The sequence below is a fragment of the Gekko japonicus genome, unplaced genomic scaffold, assembly GCF_001447785.1.
Source record: "Gekko japonicus isolate JY-2015 unplaced genomic scaffold, Gekko_japonicus_V1.1 scaffold4446, whole genome shotgun sequence".
Taxonomy (NCBI): Eukaryota; Metazoa; Chordata; class Lepidosauria; order Squamata; family Gekkonidae; genus Gekko; species Gekko japonicus.
This window is the reverse complement of record NW_015173272.1, coordinates 25,851-36,290: the sequence shown is the minus strand read 5'-3', so window position 1 is coordinate 36,290 and position 10,440 is coordinate 25,851. Positions and strand designations below refer to the sequence as shown.

The 10,440-nt window shown below is 43.9% G+C and overlaps 1 protein-coding gene across 1 annotated transcript in view; it reads right to left on the bottom strand.

The window, feature by feature from the left end:
* The window catches only part of LOC107120183 (olfactory receptor 1052-like), an 18,885-nt gene that overhangs the window by 1,571 nt on the left and 6,874 nt on the right, over positions 1-10,440 (bottom strand). The window lies entirely within an intron of this gene.

Below are 10,440 nucleotides of genomic sequence, written 5' to 3'. Positions count from 1 at the left end.
CAGCCTTCAAGCAGTGCAGCAACAGCTTTCTTCCTTCCTTTCTTCCTGCAAAAACTTAATAAGCACTATAATGTCATTAAGAAATAGCACTATTTTTCATTTTCCTTGCAACATCTGGGCAGAGCAGTGATAGCTGCTCTGATCACTTTTTTCTTCTTTAGTTTTCATTATCTCTATAACATTATTAAGAATTAGTGTCATTTTTCAATTTGTGGTTGAAGAGGAAATTTTAATGTGAGAGGGAGAACTTGAAGTTTCTAATTAGAGTCAGCTGAAATTGAGGGGTGCGCACAAGTTGTTCCCTGGGAATTGGATATAGGATTAATGGATTTTTTTTTGGCATAATAGCAGTGTGGGGTTGGGAAAGTTGAGAGATGGTGCTATGAAGTAATAGGGCAAATTGGCTCATGTTTTAAGTCAAATAGGTTAATGGAGGCATACCCAATCTTTCCCAAGTGTTAACAAGAAAATCTAGGGGGTGAATGATTTCAGTGGTGCAGTATCCACAAATGTTTGCATCCTCCATTGTAATTCTGTTAAAAAAAATTAATTCATCTTATGGTACAGGTGAGATGGCTCTAAATGTAATAGTAACATGTGATCCTACCCCAAATCAGATATTAATAGAGATGGTGTATGCAGTTTTCATAGAAACGTCACAGTTAATGCACAATTTTTGTTTTATAGGCCAAGCAAGCAATTCTCGAGATGGATGCTACCTGTAAGTGTGTTTCTTTCAACAGTTAAGTAAGAAGCTGTGAGGGAGGAAGAAACAGTGTGAAGGGGAAATATGTAGTAACAAACAGGGAACACAGATATTAGCTATCACCAAGTTTTCCTCCTGTTACGTGATATTGATGCAGTTATGATGTGTTGTCACTGAAGCCTGGTGGGCTTCAGTTGATGGCCTTGGACAAGCCACTGTCATTTAACCTCAGTCCCCACCTGCAGTGTGTGTGTACGATAACACAGGCCTACCTTACTGGGCTGTTGTAAGAATTACAGAGGTAAAAAGTACGTCTCATCTAGTTCGGCCCTGTCTTTCTGAAGCCTGCTTATGTTGTTGCTGCTTATTGTAGTGCATACACATAGAGTGAAGATGACTTGTCAAATGCCAAAAGTGTTTGCAGATGTATATTATACAAGTACTTCATGGACAGGGATTTGCTGCAGCTCCCTTTTAGTGTTTCTTCAGTTCAGTTTTCTTCTGAGAACTTTTTTTTTCAATTTCAGCAGGGGAAACTGGGAGTACTGATAAAACTCCTATGAAATATTTTCTCTTTTGGAATGAATGAAATATTTTTAGACAAGGTTTTACTCATTCCAAGTCTATAACATGAACATTTCAATGTAAAATAATCTACAACCTTCAGTAATGATAATTTCTATGTATACTGTTAAAAGGGATTAATTTTGTCCACAATTAATAAGCTACCAGGTGTATGATGATAATACACATAGGAATTAATTCAAATAAAAGGGTTTTTGTCCCCCAGTTTCCAAATCTGAAATTTTACATCTCAAGAAGGGAAACTATACTCCCATTTCGTAGACATGTTTGTGCACAATCGTATAAAAAAGTTCCATGCTGGACTAGATGGCCCCCTGGTCTGAGCCAGCAGGACTCTACTTATCTAGAATGGTTTTTTGACAATACAGAAAAGGGTGTTTAAGTGTGTGAATGGTGTTTTATTACCAATGCTGTCCTAGGCCTAATGGTCATTGCAGTATATGAACCTGTAAAACAAGTTGTTATTACTAGGGCTGGATTAGAACTCGGCTCAGTATTTTGGCTGCCTTTCTTCACTTCTTCAGACTTTCCTGAGGTTCCCTCCTCTCATTTTTTGTTTTGTCCCTCTTTAAAAGTTGTACTGCCACTGCTGTTTGGCTGCAACACCACAGACATGCTGTGCTGTGCAATTATAGCATCCTGTTGTACTGAATACGAATGATGAGCTTACCCAACCAATGCCAAGGTGGAACTTCAGTTAGAAAACATATGCTTTAAAAACATTTAATTTTGATAGTAGCAATCCAGCCAGTGTAACTTGAGGATAAGACTTCATTGTAAAATAAAGTTTGGCATTTCCCCCCCCACAAAGGCAATCTACAAACAACAAGAGAATGCAATTTAGGGCAGTTTTCAAAAACAATCTAAAGCATTTACATTGTTTTTACAGTAGGGAGAATTTCTTAACAAAGTCGTCTACCTGATGTATCCATTAATAACTAATTATTACTATTTACTACTGTTTCTCCCATTTCCTTATAGATCACCCAGGATTCCATTATAGCCCAGAAGGAGAGACAAAAGTATTGAGTAATTCTAAAGAAGGAATTGCCCCACAAAGGGTGAGAAGGAAATCAGGTAATAACAAAGCTTGCTGTCACTTAAAAAAAAAAAATCCCCTCCAAAATTAAACTGCTTAATCATTTATGGTGATTGTCAAGAAATGAGATTAAAGAGCTTTACATCTGAGTTTAGATACTACCAGGGGTCATTTCGTAGAAAAAGAGGTGCAGGAGCTCATTAGCATAACTCATTAGCATAACTTATTTGCATATGCCACACCCCCTGACTTCACCAGAAGTGTGTCAGAAGGCAACACTCACCATTCAGGCTCCACCCCAAAAATCTCCAGGTATTTCCCAGCTCAGAGCTGGCGAGTCTACCTGGAGAAAAACTGCTTCAAAAGCACAACAAAGAAAATAGTCAAGATGTTAATTGGTTTCAGTGTAACAAACATTTATTATAATGTTCCGTTCTGGCTCATTCCGCCTCGAAATAACCCCTGGGCAGATGTATCTTTACTTGTGGAATGCTGAGACCAATTAACTGAGACCCTGTCATTACGCTCCATCCATCTCCTCTCAAGCATGGAGGCAACCTTACAGCATCTTCTTCTTTGAAGTTGGGTGATTGGCCGTGTAGAGTTGTCTCCCCTGTCTCCAGACCAGAGAAATACATTCCAATCTACCATTCCAAATTACAGTACATTCTACTATTATCATGTTACATTACAATCTACTATTCTAATCAATTATTCCAAATAAGAAATAAAGTACAATAAAGAGGATGTATGGCCCTTCTGGGGGCATTGGTGAGAATATAGCTGTAAGGGCTGAAGTTAGCATATGTAGTGAGATAAAAATGTATGGACTGGTAATTTCCATTTCATTGTAGCTGAAGAAGTGTACATGCACAAAAGATTATACCCAGAATAAAACTTCGTTGTTCTTAAAGGTGTCATGGGATTCAAACTTTGTTCTACTGCTTTGGACCAACATGGCCACCCACCCAAAACTATCCTTTTTCCAGGCATTCTCTGTTCTCAGTATGTTCTCTCTCGAACGTGATCTGGAAAGAACACCAATCCAAGCATGCTAGCAAGCCATCTGAATGGGAAGGTGTACATTTTCAAAGGCCTTGCCCACATTAGTATCATTTTCCCTCCATCAGCCCCTAGTGACTTCCATTTTCCCCACTGCACCACCAAAGGGCTTAACCCCCCACCCCGATAATTACTATTCCATTATAGTGCAATAACATTATGGCAATCTAGTGTTACCGTCTACTAGTTCCCATTTGGATGGTCCCCTTTGCAAGCCCCTGAGTGGGTCACTGGAGAAGCAGTGAAAGCAGCCCGCCCGCCCCCCCAGGAATAAACCCACAAAACACCAGAGGGTGGCAACTGCAGCTTCTTTCCTCTGTGGGCAGCATGCACAAACCTAAGGTTGGTTGCCAACCTCCAGGCAGGACCTGGGAATCCACTACAATTACAACTGATTTTCCACATGTGGCTGATGAATCCTACCTTGTGAGCCAAAAAATCTACAAGCATAAATGTTGGGAGCATGCCTAATTCTTTTTTTAAAAAAAAATTAAGTTCAAAAACATACAAACATATGAAGAAATGGAAAAATCGAAAGAGGAAGGAAGGAAGGAGGAAAGGGAAAGAAAGGGATAAAAGGGAATGAAGGAAATAATAGAAATGGAAACAAAGGGGAAAAGGGAGAGACAGAGAGAAAAAGAGAGGTGAATGAAAGAAAGAAAGGGAGGGAAAGGGAAAAAGTGAAAGAAGGAAAAGAAAGGAAAAGAAATGGGGGGGAAAGGGAAAGAAAAATGGAATGGAAAGGAAAGAAATTGAAAGAAAATAACGAAAGGGAAAAAGGGGGGAAATGAAAAGAAAGAATTGAGATAAAGGAAAAAGAAGTGGGAAGAAACAAATAGAAAGGGAGGGGAAAGGGGGGGAAGAGAAAGATGGGAAAACAAAGGGGAAATGGAAAAAATGGAAGGGGAAGAAAGAAATTGAAACAAAGGAGCCGAAACAGGGTGCGGAGGGTGTTCAGGGCACGGGACGGGGCACTGATGGTGGCCAAGGAGTGGGTGAAGTGGCCGATGAATGCCTTTCTGTGGAGGGCACGGTGGCGGATGGTGCAGCAGGAGCACCCACAGATGCATGATGCTGAGATCTCGAAGCACCTTGGTACCACCTGAAAGTGCATGCCAGCTGCCGAGAAGCCACCCTTTGTGGAGGAGGCCAAGCGCCTCTGCACCAGACACCTCCATGACCATCCCGGTTACAAGTTCCGGCCCTTTCGCAGAAGGCGCCCACCTGCTTCCAATACTGCCCCGCCCACCCCAGCCACAGGAGAAATAGACCCCACCTGGGGACCTCATGCCGCCACCATTTCAGGGCTCCATTTCGCTTCCCCGCTTCTAAAGCGGGGGGTGAAGTGGAAGCCCCGCAGATATTCCCGCCCTGCGTTTCAGGGACCTGAAATGGCTGCTGGCCATTTTAAGTGAAAAGCTGACTGGCAGCCCCGCTGTTCTCTTTAAATGGCTGGCAGCGCCTCCTCCCTGGGGGAGAAGATCTTCTTTGGTGCAGGGGGGGGGAGGCTTGGCTTTTTTGCCTCTCCCCCGCACCTGAGGTAGCCCTGGGGCAATGGTGAGTTTCCTGGCCCTGTGCTAAGCTTCAGATTTGTGCACTGGGGACTGGCGCAGCTTAAAGGGAACATTGGAGGTGGTCAGCTCGACTACTGGAGTGCCGCTCTGCTGCACTCAGCCTCGAAACGACCCCTGACCAAATGGGCTGCCAGCCATGGCTCGCCTCCCCTCCTCCAGAGGTGGGAAAGGTTGGAGTGGCTCGTCCCGGGGGGCGGGCCACGGTGATCCAGTTCAGTGCTGGGAAACCTAAGGATGGCAGCAGGATCTGTGCTGGGGCTTGGAGTTCGCATTGGTCGGGCCAAGGCTGGCCAGACACATGGAAGGCCGTCAATGCTGGCATTAACCTGCGTGTGGCTGGGGCTAGGAGTACCAGTTGGCATGGCCTGGGGCACGCAGCCACAGTGTTGCAAGTGGGAAGCCAACAGGGTGGGAGGCCTCCCCCTACCTCCCTCCTCCAGCTCACAGGGGCACATGCGTCCCATGGGAACAGGACAGGAGGCTGGCCAGCCATGGACTCTGAGTTGTGCTGCACCCTTGGCTCGATGGGGGGGGCACTTGGCCCAGTCCCTTGGGAAGGAAGCACAGAGCGAGCGGCTCCTGCTCTGTCTAGTGGTGAGGAGTCCCGCACCTTCCTTCCGCCTGGTGCATGGGGAGAACCGCTGGTGGTGGGTTAGGGAGGCACTCGGGGCCGGCCTTGAGGAGTGTGTCTGGGCACTGGGTGGGGGAGCCAGGGGCACAATCCACAGCAGCAACAGCCTCTGGCCTGGAAACTCACCTCTGCACTTCACTGCGAGTGGGATGGCACCAAGCAGCGAGCGAAGCGGCAGATGGCGTGAAGCAAGCACCTTGGATGGGGTCGGTCAGGCTGGTCTGTGCACCTGGAGAGCCATGCCCAAGTGTCCGAATGCCCCCGCTGTGAGGCTGCTGGAACTGGGAGGTGCGGGCCAGCGGGTCGAAGACAGCCAACTTGTCATGGCCTTATTCCTAGTTTGTAAATAGTTGTGTTTTGGTATCACTCTGTTTTTCCTAAAATATTATATATAAAGTTATCTCAGAACAGTCAGTGCTATGCCTGGATTACTTTAGGAACAGTCTGGAATAACAAACCAGTACTGCATCCCCTAATCAAAATGGGGCAGAACTGAAATAAAGCAACCAACTGTGTTAGCCGAATTGCTTTATCTACAGCAATTGGCAAATTTTAAACTTGGTGCTTGCCAACTATACCAAGGTCCTGTTCCCACCGAGGGTTACCAGAGAGGAAGCCGAGGTTGGTGTTGTTAAAATAAATGTCTTTTACTTAAGAATATAAATCACATACAAACAATACTGATGCACTCACACATTCAAACAAGTTCCTTAGAAATACAGGGTTAAAATAAGCACTGTTGCATTAGCAGGTAGGGTGATGATGGGTGATACTTATCTGTCTTCACAGCTTGGTTGTTCCAATTAAGAATGGATGGGGAGAAAATAAAAATCTAAGGGAATTTAACACATGACTAGAACCAGCCAGCACGTGTAGGCAGTAGAGGCAAGGGTTTGTGATAGCAAGCTGGACAAAAGAGGAGTTAAAGCAGACAGGGGTTGTTGCAGGGAGATGCTAGTTGATCAAGTAGAGAGAGAGAGAGAGACCATGTGACTGGTTCTCTTTTTTTATCGGAGATCCAGGAGATGGGTGTTGACGGTGCCAACCTCCTGGCCCACCTTCCTGTTAGTCCATCCCAAAAACAATCCTATTGGTTACCTATAGGAGTGTGAGGTTGCCTAAAGGAGTGGTCAATATTGAAATCTAATACCTTACTCAAAGAAGGGCATCTGATCAGATGTGAAACCCTTGACGTCAAGATGCTTCACTGAAGTGCAGATGAAGCTGGCCATCCACTTTGTGAAACAAATGTTGATTTGACAGGAAATACCAATGTAGAAGAAAGCATGGATGCGTTGTACGTGAGCCCAACTGATTCAGCAATGGGGCTGTCTCTGCTCAAGTTGTTGTTTTGGTGACAATAATGGAGATGTGTGCTTCCCCACCAGGCTGATGCTGTGTAGCTGAAACCTCTGTTAAAAATTGAGGCTAATCTTTGCTTTATTTGCTGACAACACCACATGGACTGTGCATGCATACACCCATAGGCTCAAGGAATGCTGTACAAGTCGCTTGTTGTGAGATACACATAGATAGTGACCTGCTCTAAGCCTTACATGTTAATGAGGTTTCAAATACACAGCTGCTGCCTGAGGGGAAGAAGAAGCACATCGTTATTGTTGCCAGCCAAACAACAACTTGTTTGAAATCAGCCTCCATTGATGAACTGTTGAAAGCACACATATACACATTTCTGCTCTACATCTAAATAACCATTTCCTGTCAGACGGGCTTTGATTACCTGGGAATGGGCAAGATTCATCTGCACTTCAATGAGCATCCTAGCACCAAGCTTTCACACTTCACCAGATGCCTCCTCTTGAGTTAGAGTCTAGAGTTTCAATATTGGCCAAACCCTTTAGGTGGCAAACCCTTACTACACGCACCAATGAGGTTCGTTTTGGGATGGACTTACAGGTAGGTGGGTTTACAGACTGGCATGGTTGCCACTCACTAAAGGATTCACCTATAAAAGGTGAGGTCCAGCTGCTTAGCGTTTGCTAGCCGCCTACCCCCACCTATGCCCTCTGTCTACTTGAAACCCCTCTCAAGCCCAGCTTCCTATTCAAAAATCCTTTGTTCCTACTTGATCTCTTGGTCTGCAGCCACGAGGTCCACACATGTTGGCTGGTTTCTAGCTCTGTGTTAAATCTCACTAGTATATTTTCTGACCCCTCTATTCTTCATTGAGAAGGACAAGCTTCAGGACAGATAAGTATTGCAACCCATAGCCCTACCTATGATTTCTATAGTGACTATTGTAATTCGGTATTTCTAAGGAACTTGATTGATTGTATGTGTGAATCTGATTTTGTGTGTATGTGATTATATATATTCTTAAGTAAAAGACAAATTGTTTTGGAACACACCAGTCTCATTTCTCTCTCACTGGTAAAAACCTTGGAGTGGATTGGACTTCAGTATACAAAAGCAGGAACCCAAATTTAAATTTAGTTTGCCAGCTGTTGTAGATAAAGCAGTACGGCTAACACCTCATTCATGTGCAAGGCTTATGCAGGCATCTTCTACGTGTAGTATCACAACAGGTGACTTGTACAGCTTTCTTTGAGCCTATGGGTGTGTGTGCACAGTCCATTGTGTGTGTAGCAATAAACATTGTCCATAAAGCAAATATCAATCTCATTCCTTAACAACTGGACAGATAGAACATGAGGATACAACATTTCACCCATGCTGACAGTGTAAGGACACAACTGAACTCCATGATAGGGAAGGGATTAAGGGGTTGACTAGATTTACTTTGGAGGAGAATAAGGTGTTTTTGGGTTTCATGACTCGCTACTTGCAGCCAGCATGGGGAGGGCCATGAGAGGAAGTTGATGGCAGATCTATGCCTGGTTGTGTTGCCACCCGCTCTCTGATACTATCAGACATATCAATTCTACATGCATTCCCAACATCCCCATCCTCAGTTGCTGCTTAGATCAACATTTAGTGCAGTACAGTGATTGTGTACACTGACTACCTGTGGGATGGCTCTTCCACCTTCCCCTCTCATTGTCCCCTCTCATTGTCCCTGCAGGATGCCACATAAGTCTTCATGGGACTGCCTCTTCTCCTCAAGAGATGCTGTCATTACCCACATAAAGTCTTCCTGGTCTTTTCTCCCAGCTTCAAGCAGCACCTCACGCTGCCTGGTGGAGTGCCGCATCATCTCCTCACCAATTTTCTGAACAACTGAAACATGCTTTGTCCTTGCCCTTATGAAAACCAGGCAGGATTTCAGTGACAGATCCAAGAGGTTCACTCCTGGTGGAAGTGATGTAAGAGCCAATCTCCCTAACTGCACAGTGGGAGCTATATTTGCTTACCAGATGAGTGCACCCTTTCTGGAGAGGACTCTGGGGAGAAAACATACAGTGCAGCCTGGGCACAACATCTTTTGGGCCGGTATGTTCCTAAGGGAAGTGAGAAAAAAATTGTAGTACATGCAAGTGAGAAATAATGGTGCACTCCAGTATACTGGGGAGGGGGGGAGAAAAAGCTTTCACAGTCCTCCTCACAATACAAGATAGACCCCACAAATAAAAAGATAATAATTTCCTAGACATGTCATTAAAACTCTGGGACTGGACAAAAAAAAAACTTATACAGCAAGCTTCACCAGCAGCAATAATGACCAACCAAGACTGGTCTGTTGCGGGTAACAAGTATCAAACTCTGCGGGAATGGTTCAGGGCTGGGATAGCTTGCCCTATAGATTTGACATGCAAAAGTACTTATAGAAAAGAATCATTTGAAAAGGAAGCACAAATACAGATTCATTGGTTTCGATATCTCCAAGATAGAGAGATGATACAGAAACTTAAATGTACAAGTACTTCTTTCACCAACTTATCAGAGTTTGAAACAATTACCTAAAACTTTGATGGCGAAACTAAGGGTTTGGTCTCCCTCATACAGCAAATCTTACTCAAAAATCTTAAAAAATTTTCTAAGTAGAGAACTCCAAGAATTATTCTGGCAGCGGGTATGGAGAGCTCCTTCAAGTAAATCTAAGTTCTTTAATATAAATTTTCAATTTTTTAAAATGATAACTCGATGGTATTACACTCTTCAAAGGCTGCATAACAAAGCAATCAGCCACTATGCTGGAAGGGCTGTGGCCTCCGTGGGACATTCTGGCATTGTTGGTGGGAATGCCCTCTTATACAGAATTTCTGGAAGGTTATAATCAAGACTATAAGTCTGATAACCAACCTATCAATCCTTCTTGACCCTGAATTGATTTTGCTGGAACAATGGCCAGATCCGTCCCCTCCAAAACAAACAAAGGAAACAATCTCCACACTAATTGCTGCAGCCAGACTCACCATTGTGGCCAGGTGGAAATCAAACACAGCCCTCCCCTCTAGATTTGTGGCATGATAAAATATGGATGCAGTTCATTATGGGGAAAATAGCAAACAGAATAACTAATACCTCAAGCGAGGATTATCACACACCATTTATGTGCAAATGGTTTCCAATCATACAGTTTCTTTCAGAAAGGGAGGTGGTCCTTTTGTTTGCTTAAGACAAATACTGGCTATATTTCTGAATATATTTCTTCAATAATTCCTATTCTACTAAGATGACAGATGAGTACGTTGGCTGATGTAAGCTAAAAAATTATATGATATGCAAATGTTTTTTGAATTAGTGTTAGTAGAAGTTCTAACCAGGGGTCATTTAGTAGAATAAGAGCTTAGGGAACTCATTAGCATAACTAATTAGCATATGCCACACCCCCTGACATAACCAGAAGTGTGTCATAAGGCCACACCCCCTAACATCACCGGAAGTGTGTCATAAGGCCACACACCCCGCCCCCAATGGTCTC